General features: G+C 44.6%; 1 pseudogene; it reads left to right on the forward strand.

Annotated features, from left to right (window-relative positions):
- The first annotated feature begins 8659 nt into the window (after positions 1 to 8659).
- On the forward strand, positions 8660 to 17912 carry LOC135091539 (uncharacterized; annotated as a pseudogene).
- Positions 17913 to 20172: the final 2260 nt, after the last annotated feature.

Here is a 20172-nt window from a genome sequence, read left to right on the forward strand (position 1 = left end):
GCCTTGACGGAACCCATACTGGCGATCAGATAGAAAGAAGGTTGTGAAGTGATAGATGTTTAAGAATCTTCCTGTTGAGGATAGATTCAAAGACTTTAGATAAGCAGGAAATTAAAGCAATAGGACGGTAGTTTGAGGGATTAGAGCGGTCACCCTTTTTAGGAACAGGTTGAATGTAGGCAAACTTCCAGCAAGAAGGAAAGGTAGATGTTGACAGACAGAGCTGAAAGAGTTTGACTAGGCAAGGTGCAAGCACGGAGGCACAGTTTCGGAGAACAATAGGAGGGACCCCATCAGGTCCATAAGCCTTCCGAGGGTTTAGGCCAGCAACGGCATGGAAAACATCATTGCGAAGAATTTTAATAGGTGGCATGAAGTAGTCAGAGGGTGGAGGAGAGGGTGAAACAAGCCCAGAATCGTCCAAGGTAGAGTTTTTAGCAAAGGTTTGAGCAAAGAGTTCAGCTTTAGAAATAGATGTGATAGCAGTGGTGCCATCTGGTTGAAGTAGAGGAGGGAAAGAAGAAGAAGCAAAGTTATTGGAGATATTTTTGGCTAGATGCCAGAAATCACGAGGGGAGTTAGATCTTGAAAGGTTTTGACATTTTCTGTTAATGAAAGAGTTTTTGGCTAGTTGGAGAACAGACTTGGCATGGTTCCGGGCAGAAATATAAAGTGCATGAGATTCTGGTGATGGAAGGCTTAAGTACCTTTTGTGGGCCACCTCTCTATCATGTATAGCACGAGAACAAGCTGTGTTAAACCAAGTTTTAGAAGGTTTAGGACGAGAGAAAGAGTGAGGAATGTACGCCTCCATGCCAAACACTATCACCTCTGTTATGCGCTCAGCACACAAAGACGGGTCTCTGACACGGAAGCAGTAGTCATTCCAAGGAAAATCAGCAAAATACATCCTCAGGTCCCCCCAACTAGCAGAGGCAAAACGCCAGAGGCACCTTCGCTTAGGGGGATCCTGAGGAGGGATTGGAGTGATAGGACAAGATAAAGATATGAGATTGTGATCGGGGGAGTCCAACGGAGAGGAAAGGGTGACAGCATAAGCAGAAGGATTAGAGGTCAGGAAAAGGTCAAGAATGTTGGGCGTATCTCCAAGACGGTCAGGAATACGAGTAGGGTGTTGCACCAATTGCTCTAGGTCATGGAGGATAGCAAAGTTGTAGGCTAGTTCACCAGGATGGTCAGTGAAGGGAGAGGAAAGCCAAAGCTGGTGGTGAACATTGAAGTCTCCAAGAATGGAGATCTCTGCAAAAGGGAAGAGGGTCAGAATGTGCTCCACTTTGGAAGTTAAGTAATCAAAGAATTTCTTATAGTCAGAGGAGTTAGGAGAGAGGTATACAGCACAGATAAATTTAGTATGAGAATGACTCTGTAGTCGTAGCCAGATAGTGGAAAACTCGGAAGATTCAAGAGCGTGGGCACGAGAGCAGGTTAAGTCATTGCGCACATAAACGCAGCATCCAGCTTTGGATCGAAAATGAGGATAAAGAAAGTAGGAGGGAACAGAAAAGGGGCTACTGTCAGTTGTCTCAGACATCTGAGTTTCAGTGAGGAAAAGAAGATGAGGTTTAGAAGAGGAGAGGTGGTGTTCTACAGATTAAAAATTAGATCTTAGACCGCGAATGTTGCAGAAGTTAATGAAGAAAAGGTTGAGGGGGGTGTCAAGACACTTAGGGTCGTCGACAGAAAGGCAGTCCGACCTGGGGACATTTATGGTCCCCTCCCCAGATGGGGACTCCGAGGCTGGTGTAGGAGTCGCCATGATTTTAAAATTTTTGAGTGAAGGGTGTGTGTGTTATTAGGTGCTTGTAGTTTTGTGTGGAGGAAGAGAGTTGTCTTTAGAGGGCAGGCTGTGACTGCCCCCTTGTGTTGTGAGACACAAAGGGAAACGTTCAGTGAGGTCACAGCTGGGTTTAATGATAAGTTCACAGCACCCCCGTGAACAGTGCTTTAGACCTCACTGGGAGTAATTATCGTTTCGGCAGGTGTCTACTGCCTCCTCCTCTGAAAGTTTTATTTAGTTATTTCTTCTTGTTGTGAGTTTACACGAGTTATCTATTGATTTATTTTGATATCCATTAAAGTGTTATTTGTATGTTTCATGTTTGTTTACCCTGGCAGGAGATTTGTTTTTAGTTTTCACTTCAGTGGTGAAGTTAAGGTGAGCGCAGTCTGGCGCTCAAGTTGGCAGCTGGTACTTCATTATATATATATATATATATATATATATATATATATATATATATATATATATATATATATATATATATATATATATATATATATATATATATATATATATATATATATATATATATATATATATATATATATATATATATATATATATATATATATATATATATATATATATATATATATATATATATATATATATATATATATATATATATATATATATATATATATATATATATATATATATATATATATATATATATATATATATATATATATATATATATATATATATATATATATATATATATATATATATATATATATATATTGAAATTTTATATAGAAGATATGGCAATCGTTGCACGCAGGGAGCTGGAAAAATACTATTATAAAGTAGACAATAAAATTAGATATAAATGTAAGATTTACAATATTATACCTAAATTTCTTCACTTTGAAGTACAAGTATACAACCCTAACATCAGAAACTCAAAAACCGATTGGTTTTGCCAATCTAAATTACTCAACTTCAAAATTAATAATGTAAACATTCTTCTAAAAGAAGAAACTACTGAACTTGATCAAGCTTACCTTAATTTTAAAAACACAGTCTCATATCTAGATTTCAATTCCCTTTATGCCCACTAAAACGTTGTAATGACTCAGAAAGGCATGATAAAATCAATCAGAATAAAAAAAATAAAAAAAAATAGAGGCTCTGGGCATCCTGGTCAATCAACAAAAATATAATAGAAATAGCACTTACTATCTCATATATATATATATATATATATATATATATATATATATATATATATATATATATATATATATATATATATATATATATAACTACCATAACTGCAATAGAACGGTCAGGAAGAAAACATGAGATGAAGTTACAAAGAGGACAGAAGCCATAGGAGGCTTCATATGTCTAAGGCAACAGCAAGTGTTTCACCAAAATCTCTAAGAGGATGACCAAGACTCAGTGAAGAAAGCCAAATCACCAGTACAGCGGCCTTGACGGAACCCATAACGGCTATCAGATAGAAGGTTGTCAAGCGATAAATGTTTAAGAATCTTCCTGTTGAGGATAAATTATAAAAACCTTAGATAGGCAGGAAATTAAAGCAATAGAACGGTAGTTTGAGGGGTTAGAACGGTCACCCTTCTTAGGAGTACCTGAATGTAGGCAAACTTCCAGTAAGAAGGAATGGTAGATGTTGATAGGCATAGGTTTGACTAGTCAAGGTGCATGCACGGAGGCACAGTTTCGGAAAACAATAGGACAGACACCATCAGATCCATAAGCATTCCGAGGGTTTAGGCCAGCGGGAATATAAAACAAGATCCCTGCGAAGGATTTTAATGTGTATCATGAAGTAGTCGGAGGGTGTAGGAGAAGGAGGAAGAAACCCTGAATCATCCAAGGTTGAATTTTTAGTAAAGGTTTGAGCAAAAATTCAGCTTTAGAAATAGATGAGAAGACAGTGGCGCCATCAAGTTGAAAATTACGAAGTTATTGGAGATGTTTTTTGGTTAGGTGCCAGAATTCACGAGGGGAGTTAGATCTTGAAAGATTTTGACACTTTCTATTAATGAAAGAGTTTTTTTGGTATTTGGACAGACTTGGCATGATTACGGGCAGAAATATAAAGCTTATAAGATTCAGGTGATGGAAGTTTTAAGTACCCTTTGTGGGGCACCTCTACGAGTATATCATGTATAGCACAAGAATGGGCTGTGTTAAACTAAGGTTTGGAAGGTTTAGGTCGAGAAAACTTGTAAGGAGTGGACGCCTCCATGCCAGACACTATCACTTCTGTTATGTGCTCAGCACACAGAGATGGGTCTCTGACATGGAAGCAGTAGTCATTTCAAGCTCCCTCCATTTAGCAGAAGGTCCATTTAGCAACGGAGAAGAGTGAGGAAGATCTATTGCTTTCTTCAAAAACAACTTTGGTGCCAGTGAGATCACCTACCAGTAAGCACAGACAAATTTTATTCTTATCTGTGGGGTTGGACCCATACGACCTCATATGTATGTTAGTAGCGCCCAACAATCCGGAGTCCAAGACGTTCGACGAGCTGGTAAAGGTGGTGCATGAGCACGTTAGACCACCCCTGAACAAAATTGTCACAAGATTAAAGTTTTATACTTTCTGAAGAACGGAGGGGTAATTTATTTCAAGTTCTGTGGCGAAACTATGCCAAGCTGCTCAAAACTGTAAATGAAGAGCCATAATGAACACTTGCGAGATAGGTTCATTGTTTCTGTCAACGAAAAGAAAATCCAAACAATGTTGCTGACCATGTCTGATAATGTGACCTGAGGCCCTGAAAATGGCCCCGGTAATGAAGTCGGTTGCAATGAATGCGTAGGACATCTTGGCTGCAGCAGTGTCTCTCCAATCCCATCCCAGTGCAGTTTCCTTTGTTTCTGATCACCCCAGTGCTCCTCCAGGTCCTTTGTTTATCTTAGGTGATGATCATTACCGCCACCATTCCAAACTCAAAAATGCTGTATGCCATGCTTGTGGAAGCAACTGGCACATTAGCAATGTGTCCCTCTATGGCCCGGGAAGGATTAGGCACGGGAGCTGCTGGAGTAGGAAAGACTGCTTCAGACAAGAGGGTGGGCGCTCGTTCTGCAACCAAAGTGTATAATCGAGAAAATACCGAGGAAAGAGATGGCAGTGACAGTAGTGAGGAGTGTTACATTATTACATTATAGGCAGTGTAGGGGAACTGGACAAGTTTGCCATTAAAGTGCCTTTACAAATTCGGTGTATTACTATGTAGTTGAATACACATGCGGCTGTACCTCTAATTTCAAAGTCTACTTACCGGAAGTATTTTCACGACCTACCTGTGAATCAGTTTAAGAAGAGTAAATATTGCTACTTACACAGGAAAGGCTACCAGGGTTCTGGGACGTGGAATACAGTGATCAGCGAACTAAACTCCCTTTAGTGGTAGTGGATTGTGATGGACCTTTTCTTCTGGGACGTAACTGGCTCAAACGCATTCGTCTGGACCGGCTCAGAAATTTAAGCACGTCTTGGCCAAATTTTCTGAAGTTTTCCGATGCGGCTTGAAAGAGTGCACCGGGCCTCCAGTGAAGCTTCACATTGACCCTACTGCTCGTCCTCCTTTCTTCAAGGCCAGAACTGTACCTTATGCTATTAATATTAAGCATAAATTGTAAGAAACCATCGATGACAATGTGCGTTAAGGCTTGTGGGAACCAACAGAGCATTCTGATTGGGCAACTTCTATAGTACCGATTGTGAAGCGTGATGGTTCGGGTAAACAAGGTGTCAAGTGGATCCATACTCGCTACCTAAGATTGAAAATATTTTCGTTGAACTACAAGGTGGCCAGAAGTTTACCAAGATAGATCTAAACAGCGTATTTTCAGGTTCTTATGCACAATGAGCCTAAATTATCTGGCAATTAACACAAATCTGAGCCTGTTTAAGGTGAAATGTCTGCCGTTCGGTGTGAATGCTGCTGTTGGCATTTTTCAGGGCATTATGAGCGATGTGCTGAATGTCTTGGATGGTGTGTGTGTGTGTGTGTGTGTGTGTGTGTGTGTGTGTGTGTGTGTGTGTGTGTGTGTGTGTGTGTGTGTGTGTGTGTGTGTGTATGTGTATCTGGATGACATTTTTATAACTGGACGGAATGTGGCGGAACATCTACATTATGTCCAGCTGGTTCTGGAACGTCTTAAATGAGCTGGATTAACCGTCAGCGACACGTGTTCCTTCCTCAAGTCAGCTGTCGAGTATTTGGGTCATCAAATTAATGCTGACAGATTGCATTCTATTACTGAAAAGGTGCAAGCTGTAATAAAAGCCCCCACACCAATCTGTAAATCGGAACTAAAGTCGTTTCTGGGTCTCCCTAACTATTATGGCAAGTTTCTGCCAAATCCATCATTTACCCTCTCGCCTCTTTATCGTCTGATAAAGAAAGACGACCTGGACGTGGGACAAGGAAGCCAGAACTGTCTTCAGTATGGCGAAAGATTTGTTCAGTAGGTCACAAGTGTTGGTTCACTACTACTCTGATAAGCCACTGTTCCTGGGGTGTGATGCGAGTTGTCGCGGTATAGGCGCTGTGCTCTCTCATCAGTAACCAGATGGCGCATATCGACCATCACGATTGGGAGAGAGTTGGGTTATGAAGATGTCTCCCTCCAGTCTTTCGTCTCTGAGGAACAAACATGCCAGCGAGGTGAACGAGAGCGAGAACGAAGAGAAAGGAGAGAAAGAAGAACGTGAACGAGCGAGAGCGACAAGAAAGGCTAGAGAAACAAGAACAAGAAGAAAGAAAAAAAGAAAGAGAACAAGCACGTGCTGTCGAGCAGCTTGAACTGCAAAATACAGGTAATGTTGTTACATATCCTGGTGTCGTCTCTGCAAGTCATCCTGGCGTCGACTCTGCAGCTCATCCTGGCGTCCACCCTGCAGCTCGTCCATCGCGCGAGAGAGAACATTGCTACCTACCTGCCTAAAGACACCCATTCTAAAGCACTTTCACAGAACAAGTGATGTCAACCGCAGTGGATTTTGCTCCGTCAAGATTAGTGGCAGGGAAACCTTACAGTTATGCTCTACACTTCTCGGCCGCCATTTTGACCACAGGCTCGATTCCAGCGAGCATATTTTCTCTGATTTAAAATCTTTTATGATCCTTGATCAACTCATGGCCTCTGTTTGGACAGAATTACATATGTTTCTAAAGGAGAACGATGTTTGAACCTTGGACGAAGCAGCCACAAACGCTGACATCTGGGCTTCAGCACACCATCGGACGACCGACCGCAGCAGCGCCGGCGTCTGGGTTTCAGCACACCACTTTTACCTCAACTATCATCCGATGACAGAGTTTCCTACGAAACCATTCTCCTCGAAGGGTTTTCCACTCACACCACGTAAGCCATCATCCACATATCCCCCATTGTCATAATTGGCCAAACTGTCCTCAGAATCCTTCCTTATTTAAACAAAAACATAACCAACACACGATGTAAACATACAAGATTCAAATTTCTTTCTAAACCGCCCCGTCAACAGTACAGCTGGCACCATCAAAAGCTACAGTGTCCATCATCGTCAGAATACCGGGTGTACCAGCGTGTTAGTCTCGGAGGAGGCAATGCCAGATGTGGACGTTTCGCAGTGCAAGGCAGTCCGCTGTGCTGACTATCTGGGCCAAGCAGACACCTTTCCTGCGGTAAAATATTTCCTTCGTTGTCCTTACTTTGGAGGTTGGGTTGATGCTGTGCCCCACTGAAGTTCTGCAGTGTTTCGGTGGGTAATGTCGAGGAAGTGCGACCACCTGATGACCCAGCCCATATAGATAGATAGATAGATATATAATTTATTGACCACAGCTTACAATGTTTTATCATACATAGATAGCGTATACCAAAATGCCCACAAAGTTATTTGTTTACAAATATTCTTTATCAAACAACTATAGTCCACACAATAATAATATATAAAAGAACACAGACGAAACATCAAACTAGAGGGCTGATTGCTTTATTGTTGAGGGCAACTCTTCTATTAAATACTAGGTAAGATTCAAATTAAATTGAAAAGGAGAAGTAAGGCAATTTATGTGGGGAACATGTGTAATTGAGCAGATAAATATGTTAGGAGTTTCAGGCTGAGTACGTATGCGACCAGGACACTTCTAAGTCTTATCTCCAACCTGTCTCTCTTCTTATCTCTCACTCTCTCTCGTTTATTATTCTTTTCTCATTCATTCATACTATTTTATTTTTTCATTCTATATTGTGTTATCTCGCTGCACATAACACGCTCTCATAAATCAAAATTTTCGGAGGTATACACAACATACGAAAATTTTAGGAACACTCAACAAATTCAAAATTAACACACTAGTCGGGAACATCATCAGACTCAAACAAGCGGCGTATACTCAGCACAAAACATCAAAGGCTACTATAGCTCTGACATGAATAATTAATACACAACATAATAGGGCCCCTACTATGTCTTCTATCTCAGACTGATGTTTATTCTTCCTCCTCCTCCTACTCCTCCCAGACCCATCTCTGGTACTACTCCAGGACGTGTGGTCTTCACGGTTCCATGTGTGTGCAAGCTTTCTGTAATATTATGAACTGTAAGGTATAGTATTTGTGAATAACTTTTGGGACAACTGATGTTAATGGGTAGTTAGTAGTGGTTATTAGGGTTGCCACGTAGGCAGGAGTGATACCAGGAACATGGGCGGCAGCGAGTGACTGACTGGAGGGAGGCGAGGTGGTCCGCCTGGAGATAAGGACACGTCAGACACCTCGCCACCACCACACCTGCTTCCTGTTCGCTGTCCGCTGCCAGTAGTCGTCCATACCTGTGTCGTGGCCCGTGTATTCCTTCTCTACGTATCTTGTTAAGTAATGAGAAAAAGCAAGATTTGTTTCCCTGCTGGTGTCGATGATGTAACGGGAGGTGCGTTCGCCGTGTACCTACAGCTAGCCGAGTCGGACAGGAAAAAGACTGAAAAGATGAAGGAGGCGCTGATGGCAGCATTTGCCGTGGACTCTTACGTGGTCTATGAAATTGCGCAGTGGGGAGTCACCAGATGTGTATTTGTCTGAACTTCGGCGCCTGGCGTCCCTGTTTGCCGGAATAAGTGATAAAGCCCTTGCCTGCGCCTTCGTGACCGGACTGCCGGAGGACGTTCGCCAGCTGCTCCGAGCTGGGTCACATATGGAGGCTCTCGATTTGAGCCCGGTTCTGGCGCGGGCAAGGGCGGTCATCAGGGACGACAGCCCCCTTGGATCATTGTCATCGGAGGCGTACCTTGGCGCCACAGCAGGCTATGGCACCGCGCCTCGTGTAGCTGCCGTAAGTCCATGGCTTTATATATGTGATGGCCATAATCATCTCGCCAAGGACTGTTTTAACTCGTCAATAAGCTCATGGCCGCACACGGAGTCGAGTGAGGTGCTATCAATGTCGTGGTTTAGACAACATTGCTTCCGGTTGTTCGGGAAACGGGCACGGTGAGGGAGCATCAGCGCCAGCCTCGTCATAGCGGGCAGTGAGTGAGCCGCTACCAAGTGCTATGGTGAGTGTGGAGGGTGTCCGTCGTCGTGTGTTGGTGGACACCGGGTGTACTCGAAGTATCGTCCATGTGTGGCTGGTAACACCGTGATGGGAGTGGACAAACCTGATTTTAGTGCTACTTATGACCCTTTGTCCAAATGTTGGACGGCAGCCTTTAAGTGGTCCGAGGGTAAGAACATAAGAACATAAGAACATAAGAAATAAGGGAAGCTGCAAGAAGCGACCAGGCTTACACGTGGCAGTCCCTGTATGAAACACTCCTACCTATTTCCACCTATCATCCCCATCCATAAACTTGTCTAATCTTCTCTTAAAGCTCTCTAGTGTCCTAGCACTAACTACATGATTACTGAGTCCGTTCCACTCATCTACCACTCTATTCGAGAACCAATTTTTTCCTATCTCCTTCCTAAACCTAAATTTTTCAAGCTTGAACCCGTTATTTCTTGTTCTACCCTGGTTGCTGATCCTAAGAATTTTGCTTACATCTCCCTTGTTATAACCCTTATACCACTTAAAGACCTCTATCAGGTCCCCTCTTAACCTACGTCTCTCTAGAGAATGTAAATTTAACCGCTTCAGCCTCGCTTCGTAAGGAATACTCCTCATCCCCTGTATCCTTTTAGTCATTCTCCTCTGTACTGATTCTAATAGACCTATATCTTTCCTGTAATGTGGGGACCAGAACTGCACAGCGTAGTCTAGATGAGGTCTGACCAGCGCCAAGTATAACTTTAATATTACCTCCGGCCTTCTACTTTTAACACTCCTAAAAATGAATCCTAGTACCCTATTTGCCTTGTTTCTGGCTTCTATGCATTGTTTCCCTAGACGGAGTTCAGAGCTAACTATAACTCCTAAATCTTTCTCGTACCCTGTACCTACCAGAGTTTGGGTGTTTAATGTGTACCTATTGTGTGGGTTTCCTCTACCTACGCTAAGCACTTTGCATTTATTGATATTAAATTGCATTTGCCATCTATCCGTCCATTCATTCATTCTATCTAAGTCTGTCTGCAAGGCGATGGCATCCGCTTCTGACCTAATTAATCTACCTATCTTTGTGTCATCCGCAAATTTACTAACATCGCTATTAATTCCACTATCCAAGTCATTGATATATATTAGAAATAATAATGGCCCTAATACTGATCCCTGTGGCACCCCACTAATGACATGACCCCACTCGGATTTCGAGCCGTTTATTAGCACTCTCTGTCGCCTGTTACCAAGCCATGACCCTATCCAACCTAACACCTTCCCATCTATCCCGTGCGCCCTAACCTTTCTCAGGAGCCTTTGATGGGGCACCTTGTCGAATGCTTTACTAAAGTCCAGATATAAGATATCATAACTATCTCCATTATCTACTGCCTCGTACACCTTACTGTAAAAACTTAACAAGTTTGTCAGGCAAGACTTCCCCTTCGTGAAGCCATGCTGTGACTGATTTATCAAGTTATGTTTGTCTAAATGTTCCCTAATGTTCCTGGCTATTATTGACTCTAACATTTTACCTACAACTGAAGTTAAGCTGACCGGTCTATAATTAGACGCTAAAGTTTTATCCCCTTTCTTAAAGATGGGTACTACATTAGCCTGCCTCCACATTTCTGGTACCTCACCCGACTCCAGTGATTTCCTAAAGACAGAAACTAACGGCTCACTAATAATTTTTTTTTTTTTTTTTTTTTTTTTTTTTTTTTTTTTTACATAAGGAGCCTGGTGTCCTGTGGAATACGATAGGGGCATACTCTGTGCCTCCTCCTGTATGAAGAGGAGCTCCAGAAGTGGATAAAGGATGGATGGTTACTTCCGTACGACTAACATAAATATGGACCGGCTAAGGGCCTGATTCCTCTGATGGCTGTTGTACAACGCAACAAGAAGAAAGCCTGTAATGGACTTCAGAGAGCTCAACGCACACATCGACGCGTTCACGCAGACTCTGACGTGTGCTCTGACAGACTGTGGGAATGGCGGAGGCAAGGGGAGAATGTTTGTGTGATTGACCTTGCTAAGGCTTATCTCCAGATTAGAATTCACTACTCCCTGTGACCGTATCAGACAGTGAGTTTTAAGGGCCAGAGGTATTGCTTAACGCGACTGGGATTCAGCCTAAACGTTGCCCCGTTAGTTATGAAAGCAGTGCTCAACAGTGTTCTCTCACAAGATCCAATTGTTAGAAAAAGGAACGTCAGCTTACATCGATGACATTCTTGTTAATGAAAACATTGTTGAGGCTAGTCGTGTAAAAGAAAATCCCGAGAAATTTGGGCCATGCGAACGGCTTACTGATGGAACACGAGTGTTGGGTCTGAGAATCTTGGGGAGAGCAGGGAGGCCTTGTGTAGAAGAGAGACGTCAAGGTGGACAACGTAACAAATGAACTGACGAAGCGGGCGGTGTTTTCATTCTGCGGCAAACTGGTGGGCCACTATCCTGTGTGTGGTTGGCTGCGAGTGTCAACAGCTTTCATCAAAAGGAAGGCCAATTGCCTCTCTGAGAGATGGGATGAATTAATCGCCGATGAGGAAATAAGGACGTTTCTGGATGAGGTCGTGGTCGAAGTTAGGAAGAATGATCCTGTGAGAGGACCTTGGAGCGCCAGAGGTGACGAGGTCAGAGTGTGGGTAGATGCCAGTTCCTTGGCGCTTGGTGTTGCAGTAGAGATCGACGGCAGCATCGTCGAAGACGCCAGCTGTCACATCAGCATGGCCGAGTTGGATGCAGTAATCAAAGGATTAAATCTCGTCTGGAAGGTCAGAACGGTGGAATTGATGACAGACTCTTCTACGGTGCATCGATGGATCTATGATGGCCTCTCCGGCAGAAGCAGGCTCAAGACCAAGGCTGTGAGCGAGATGCTCATTCGGAGGAAAGTTGGCATAATAATGTCGCTGGTCGAGGAGTGCGCCCTCAAGTTGTCATGTCTTCAATCAACAACAAGGATGACAGTTTGACACGCATGCCGCAGCGCTGGCTGAAAGTCTCCGATGCCTACACCATAGCCATGCAATCAGTGTGTTCTGCCGTCATCACTGTACCACATGACAAGATTGGAGAGATACATCATGCACCAGGTCATCCGGATGTGAAACGCACACTTTATTTTGTAAGAAGAGACCCAGCAGTCACCAGGCGGCAGGTACAAGCTGTCGTTGCGAATTGTAAGGCGTGCCAATCCATCGACCCAGCATTTGTAAAGTGACGGAAGGGGAGCCTGGACGTGGAGAGAGTCTGGCAGACAGTTGGTATGGCTATCACTCACTGAGGTGGGCGGCCGTACCAAACTCTTATCGACTGTGGGCCATCACGATTTTCTATTTGGCGTCAACTGAGACTTCAAACCAGCGACAACATCATCAGTCAGTTAGAGGCAAAGTTTTGTGAACGTGGAGCCCCGGAAGAGTTGTTAACGGACAATGACACCGCTTCCTGCAGTAGACTGTTTGCAGACTTCGCTAAGAGATGGGATACGCATCTACGTTTCAGATGTGCACATGTTCCATCAGGAAATGGCATAGTTGAACGATGTCATATAACTATGAAGATTATTACTGCGAGGAAAGGATGCTTTATAGCGGAGGCGATATATTTGTACGACTTAAGGCCCTGCGATGACCACGAACCTTCATCTGCTCCTGCTAACATGCTCTACCAGTATCCTGTCATATCCTGTCGGAGTCCGAGGACTGGATCCCTGTAAAGAAAGCAAGTTAGAAGCAGACGGCCCCTACCAAATTGATGATGAAGTGTGTATAAGATCATCTAATGTTCATTGTGATGGACAGCATAAGAGAGGTAGAGTCACAAAAGTGTTATCCCACCAGGATGTTGAAGTCGACGGAATCCCCCGCCACATTAAGGATTTTCGTCACTGCACTTCTCAGACACCTCAGGAGAATGTTGCAACCACGGACGGTGAGAACGATGCGCTTCTCATTCAGCTTTCTACCCAGGCTGATGAGGAGGAAGAAAACGACGATGCTACAGCTGAAGATGAGTTGGATCGAGAGGTTCCAAGGCGTTCATAGAAGATTAGAAGGCCCCGAGTGTGTAATCTGTGTGAATATAATATTCAGGGGAATGTAATATTATGAACTGTAAAGTATCGTATCTGTGAATAACTTTTGGGACAACTGATGTTAATTGGTGGTTGGTGCCTACTGCCTAAGAGGAGGCAATAGACACCTGCCGAAACGATAATTACTCCCAGTGAGGTCTAAAGCACTGTTCAGGGGGTGCTGTGAACTTATCATTAAACCCAGCTGTGACTTCACTGAACGTTTCCCTTTGTGTCTCAACACAAGGGGGCAGTCACAGCCTGCCCTCTAAAGACAACTCTCTTCCTCCTCACAAAACTACAAGCACCTAATAACACACACACCCTTCACCCCAAAATTTTAAAATCATCATGGCGACTCCTACACCAGCCTCGGAGTCCCCATCTGGGGAGGGGACCATAAATGTCCCCAGGTCGGACTGCCTTTCTGTTGATGACCCTAAGTGTCTTGACACCCCCCTTCAACTTTTTCTTCATTAACTTCTGCAACATTCGCGGTCTAAGATCTAATTTTCAATCTGTAGAACACCACCTCTCCTCTTCTAAACCTCATCTTCTTTTCCTCACTAAAACTTAGGTGTCTGAGGCAACTGACAGTAGCCCCTTTTCTATTCTCTCCTACTTTCTCTATCCTCATTTTCGATCCAAAGCTGGATGCTGCGTTTATGTACGCAATGACTTAACCTGCTCTCGTGCCAACGCTCTTGAATCTTCCGAGTTTTCCAACATCTGGCTACGACTACAGAGTCACTCTCATACTAAATTTATCTGTGCTGTATACCTCTCTCCTAACTCCTCTGACTATAAGAAATTCTTTGACTACTTAACTTCCAAAGTGGAGCACATTCTGACTCTCTTCCCTTTTGCAGAGATCTCCATTTTTGGAGACTTCAATGTTCACCACCAGCTTTGGCTTTCCTCTCCCTTCACTGACCATCCTGGTGAACTAGCTATCCTCCATGACCTAGAGCAACAACTTTGCTATCCTCCATGACCTAGAGCAACTGGTGCAACACCCTACTCGTATTCCTGACCGTCTTGGAGATACGCCCAACATTCTTGACCTTTTCCTGACCTCTAATCCTTCTGCTTATGCTGCCACCCTTTCTTCTCCGTTGGGCTCCTCCGATCACAATCCCATATCTTTATCTTGTCCTATCACTCCAATCCCTCCTCAGGATCCCCCTAAGCGAAGGTGCCTCTGGCGTTTTGCCTCTGCTAGTTGGGGGGACCTGAGGAGGTATTTTGCTGATTTTCCTTGGAATGACTACTGCTTCCGTGTCAGAGACCCGTCTTTGTGTGCTGAACGCATAACAGAGGTGATAGTGTCTGGCATGGAGGGGTACATTCTTCACTCTTTTTCTCGTCCTAAACCTTCTAAACCTTGGTTTAACACAGCTTGTTCTCGTGCTATACATGATAGAGAGGTGGCCCACTAAAGGTACTTAAGCCTTCCATCACCAGAATCTCATGCACTTTATATTTCTGCCCGGAACCATGCCAAGTCTGTTCTCCAACTAGCCAAAAACTCCTTCATTAACAGAAAATGTCAAAACCTTTCCAGATCTAACTCCCCTCGTGATTTCTGGCATCTAGCCAAAAATATCTCCAATAACTTTGCTTCTTCTTCTTTCCCTCCTCTACTTCAACCAGATGGCACCACTGCTATCACATCTATTTCTAAAGCTGAACTCTTTGCTCAAACCTTTGCTAAAAACTCTACCTTGGACGATTCTGGGCTTGTTCCTCCCTCTCCTCGACCCTCTGACTACTTCATGCCACCTATTAAAATTCTTCGCAATGATGTTTTCCATGCCGTTGCTGGCCTAAACCCTCGGAAGGCTTATGGACCTGATGGGGTCCCTCCTATTGTTCTCCGAAACTGTGCCTCCGTGCTTGCACCTTGCCTAGTCAAACTCTTTCAGCTCTGTCTGTCAACATCTACCTTTCCTTCTTGCTGGAAGTTTGCCTACATTCAACCTGTTCCTAAAAAGGGTGACCGCTCTAATCCCTCAAACTACCGTCCTATTGCTTTAATTTCCTGCTTATCTAAAGTTTTTGAATCTATCCTCAACAGGAAGATTCTTAAACATCTATCACTTCACAACCTTCTATCTGATCGCCAGTATGGGTTCCGTCAAGGCCGCTCTACTGGTGATCTTCTGGCTTTCCTTACTGAGTCTTGGTCATCCTTTTCTAGAGATATTGGTGAAACTTTTGCTGTTGCCTTGGACATATCAAAAGCCTTTGATAGAGTCTGGCACAAAGCTTTGATTTCCAAACTACCCTCGTACGGTTTCTATCCTTCTCTCTGTTACTTAATCTCAAGTTTCCTTTCTGACCGTTCTATTGCTACTGTGGTAGACGGTCAATGTTCTTCTCCTAAATCTATTAACAGTGGTGTTCCTCAGGGTTCTGTCCTGTCACCCACTCTCTTATTATTATTCATTAATGATCTTCTAAACCAAACTTCTTGTCCTATCCACTCCTACGCTGATGATACCACCCTGCACTTTTCCACGTCTTTTCATAGACGTCCAACCCTTCAGGAGGTAAACATATCACGCAGGGAAGCCACAGAACGCCTAACTTCTGATCTTTCTAAAATTTCTGATTGGGGCAGAGCAAACTTGGTATTGTTCAATGCCTCAAAAACTCAATTCTTCCATCTATCAACTCGACACAACCTTCCAGACAACTATCCCCTCTTCTTCAATGACACTCAACTGTCTCCCTCTTCTACATTGAACATCCTCGGTCTGTCCTTTACTTATAATCTGAACTGGAAACTTCACATCTCATCTCTAGCAAAAACAGCTTCTATGAAGTTAGGTGTTCTGAGACGTCTCCGCCAGTTTTTCTCACCCCCCAAGCTGCTAACTCTGTACAAGGGCCTTATCCGTCCATGTATGGAGTATGCTTCACATGTCTGGGGGGGTTCCACTCATACTGCTCTTCTAGACAGGATGGAATCAAAAGCTTTTCGTCTCATCAACTCCTCTTCTCTAACTGACTGTCTTCAGCCTCTCTCTCACCGCCGCAATGTTGCATATCTAGCTGTTTTCTACCGCTATTTTCATGCTAACTGCTCTTCTGATCTTGCTAACTGCATGCCTCCCCTCCTTCCGCGGCCTCGCTTCACAAGACATTCTTCTTTCTCTCACCCCTATTCTGTCTACCTCTCTAACGCAAGAGTTAACCAGTATTCTCAATCATTCATCCCTTTTTCTGATAAACTCAGGAACTCCCTGCCTGCTTCTGTATTTCCACCTTCCTACGACTTGAATTCCTTCAAGAGGGAGGTTTCAAGACATTTATCCACCAATTTTTGACTACTGCTTTGACCCTTTTATGGGACTGGCATTTCAGTGGGCATTTTTTTTATTAGATTTTTGTTGCCCTTGGCCAGTATCCTTCCTACATAAAAAAAGAAAAAAAAATTACGATTGCAACGTAGGCAGGAGTGACGTCAGCAACAGGGGCGAGTGACTGGAGCAAGGCAAGGTGGTCCGCCTAGAGACGAGAACACCTCAGATACCTAGCCACCACCGCACCTGCCACCTGCTCGCTGCCCCTCTGCCAGTACTCGTTCATAGCTGTGCTGTGACCCTTGTATTCCTTCTCTACGTATCTTGTTAAGTAAAGAGAAAAGCAAGATTTGTTTCCCTGCTGCCTCACTTTCTTCTGCAAGGCATCATATTGGAATCTCCTTTCCAGCAGCCATATATGAGCCAACTCTGTCTGTGATTCGGGTCTCTCTTCCTCCGTCTCCGTCGTCTCCGTCTCCGTCCTCTGCCTTTTCTGTTTCTTCATCTACTCTCACCTCTCCTCCTACGCTCTTCACTACACTCCTTGCCCCATTTGTATCTTCTCCATACGGTACAAGCATCAGTATCACCATGCAACAATGACATCCCTGCTTTCTTGCACCACGTATTAAGTCCATCAAAGACAGTAGCCTCCTGGTGCATCATCATCACGACTGGGCCGGGCAAAATACTTCACGGCCACACAAAACTCTACCTCAGGCCTTTACTACCCACGCCATTACTCCTGCTTGCCCGCTTCTGGTTCCGTGGAGCTCCATGCCACACCCATAAAATTGATAAAATAAAACTGTCACTTCCTTGACAAAACTAAGAGGCGCCCTTGGGCCACTCTCAATAAAATAAAATACTTTTTCCCGAGTGTGACACCACCAAGCCTGCGTCTCACTGTCAGGTACAACACTAAATGACTCAGCAATTCTCCCGCTGGCCCCTTGATGACACAAGTATCGCCACATCGAGCTAACAGCTACTCCTTTCCATGACGCAGCACACCCATCCTTGCACACGGAGTCAAACAAACATGTGGCTGTCACAAAACAACAGCCAATCTCTAACATGAACCCGGCCAACGTGCCACTGGGTCAGTCCCACTGGTCTCAGCAACTGCTCCCGTGTGCAAGCCTCTCCCATCAGACCCGATACCCTCTCGCCTCAAGGAAGCCGACATTCACCAACACAGACTAAACTTCTCGAGCCCAGCACCTGACAATCATCAACAACAACTCGGTCAAACAACACAGAGTGCTTCATAAGTGGCAAGGAACACACTATCACCAGCAGCCTTACACAGCGTTGCCTCTCGACGCGGCAGCGTAACACTTACGTCAAATACATCATAACAACTTGTCCAGGAAAGAGGAATTAGGCGAGTAACATTACTAACAATCCCCACACCAGGGGAAACAATACTAACTATAGCACAACGGAAAGAAGCCCCAGACAAGTGGTCATCAGGCTTGCCAGCCTGACTCGCACGGTTACGCCCAACAAACGTGGCCACACCTGACCAACAAAACCGCGCTAAACGCTCACGAGTCATCCCGACATCCCGACTCCAAAACGACCAAGCACCAAGCCGCTACGTGCTTCTAGCACCAGGGTCTCCTTAATCAAACCTCAGTTCTCCTCTCTCCGCTGGCTATTCACAATATCGTTGTTCTCAACACACATTGCCCGACCCTCTGCTTCCTTACCATTCACTCCTACCTTGACAAGTAGTGGGCCAGCACTGGAGGGGCAGAACCCTCCTGAACTACACTGACAGTTGTTGCAGCAGTTGCCAGCACGGGTGACTCACCACGTGAGTAAACACTCACCATGTCTGGTCCCGGTAGGAGAGTGGTCTGCTCCGCGTCTCTCGTGCACCCCGCAGGGGAGGAAACTTCCTCCTCCCCAGCAGTCAGGAGTCTTCCCGCCCTCGACAGCTATCCCTGATACTCCAGACACAACTAGCTGGGGCCCAGACTAAGTTCAGGCGCCCACAGCCTCAACACCAGGTAACAACTCCCCCTGAATGCCACCTCCGAGAGGCTGCACAGGGTGAGGCAAGCCATCAAACGCACAACCCAAACTCATCACTCCAGCGTCACCCTGGGCAACACTCTCCATAAAGTCAGGTACTTTCTGTGGTGGCTCTGCGCTTCCACGTTCAGCCCCAGCACACTGACTCAAAGACAAGTCTAACTCTGCCTCGTCAAAATCCTTACTAGCAGCGGGATAGGCATCTGGGCACTTTGCCAAAACTGCGGCAAACACTGCGCTCACTTTGTGGTAGCCCTGCCTTATTGCAGTCGACCCCCAGAGTCATAGATCCCGCGGGCACCCGACGCCGGGATACTCGCCTCCCCTTAGGATTCCAAACGCGCCTCCGCGGTCAGTAGCGAGCATGACAGTCTAATCTGCGCCGTAGCGAAGCTCTCCGCAGCGCCAGTCCCCCGGCACCACACAAGCTGATCAGAGGCAACTTGCCTCGCAGTCACCTTCCTGCACAGCGACTGCTGTGCTGCTGTCTCTCAAAAATGTAATGGGGTACGTAACCCCATCAATCTCAACAGTGCCTTTGCATAAATATGGACCCCACCAGTCTAATTCAGACCTCACAGTGTTCCTAAAAAGGGTGACCGCTCTAATCCCTCAAACTACCGTCCTATTGCTTTAATTTCCTACCTATCTAAAGTTTTTGAATCTATCCTTAACAGGAAGATTCTTAAACATCTATCACTTCACAACTGATCGCCAGTATGGGTTCCGTAAAGGCCGCTCTACTGGTGATCTGGCTTTCCTTACTGAGTCTTGGTCATCCTCTTTTAGAGATTTTAGTGAAACTTTTGCTGTTGCCTTGGACATATCAAAAGCTTTTGATAGAGTCTGGCACAGAGCTTTGATTTCCAAACTACCCTCCTACGGCTTCTCTCATTCTCTCTGTAACTTCATCTCAAGTTTCCATACTGACCGTTCTATTGCTGCTGTGCTAGATGGTCACTGTTCTTCTCCTGAATCCATTAACAGTGGTGTTCCTCAGGGTTCTGTCCTGTCACCCACCCTCTTCTTATTATTCATTAATGATTTCTAAACCAAACTTCTTGTCCTATCCACTCCTACGCTGATGATACCACCCTGCACTTTTCCACGTCTTTTCATAGACGTCCAACCCTTTAGGAAGTAAACATTTCACGCAGGGAAGCCACAGAACGCTTGACTTCTGATCTTTCTAAAACTTCTGATTGGGGCAGAGCAAACTTGGTATTGTTCAATGTCTCAAAAACTCAATTCCTCCATCTATCAACTCGACACACCCTTCCAGACAACTATCCCCTCTTCTTCAATGACACTCAACTGTTCCCCCTCTTCTACACTGAACATCCTCGGTCTGTCATTTACTTATAATCTGAACTGGAAACTTCACATCTTATCTCTAGCTAAAACAGCTTATATGAAGCTGAGA

This window comes from Scylla paramamosain, chromosome 37 (genome assembly GCF_035594125.1).
Source record: "Scylla paramamosain isolate STU-SP2022 chromosome 37, ASM3559412v1, whole genome shotgun sequence".
Classification (NCBI taxonomy): domain Eukaryota; kingdom Metazoa; phylum Arthropoda; class Malacostraca; order Decapoda; family Portunidae; genus Scylla; species Scylla paramamosain.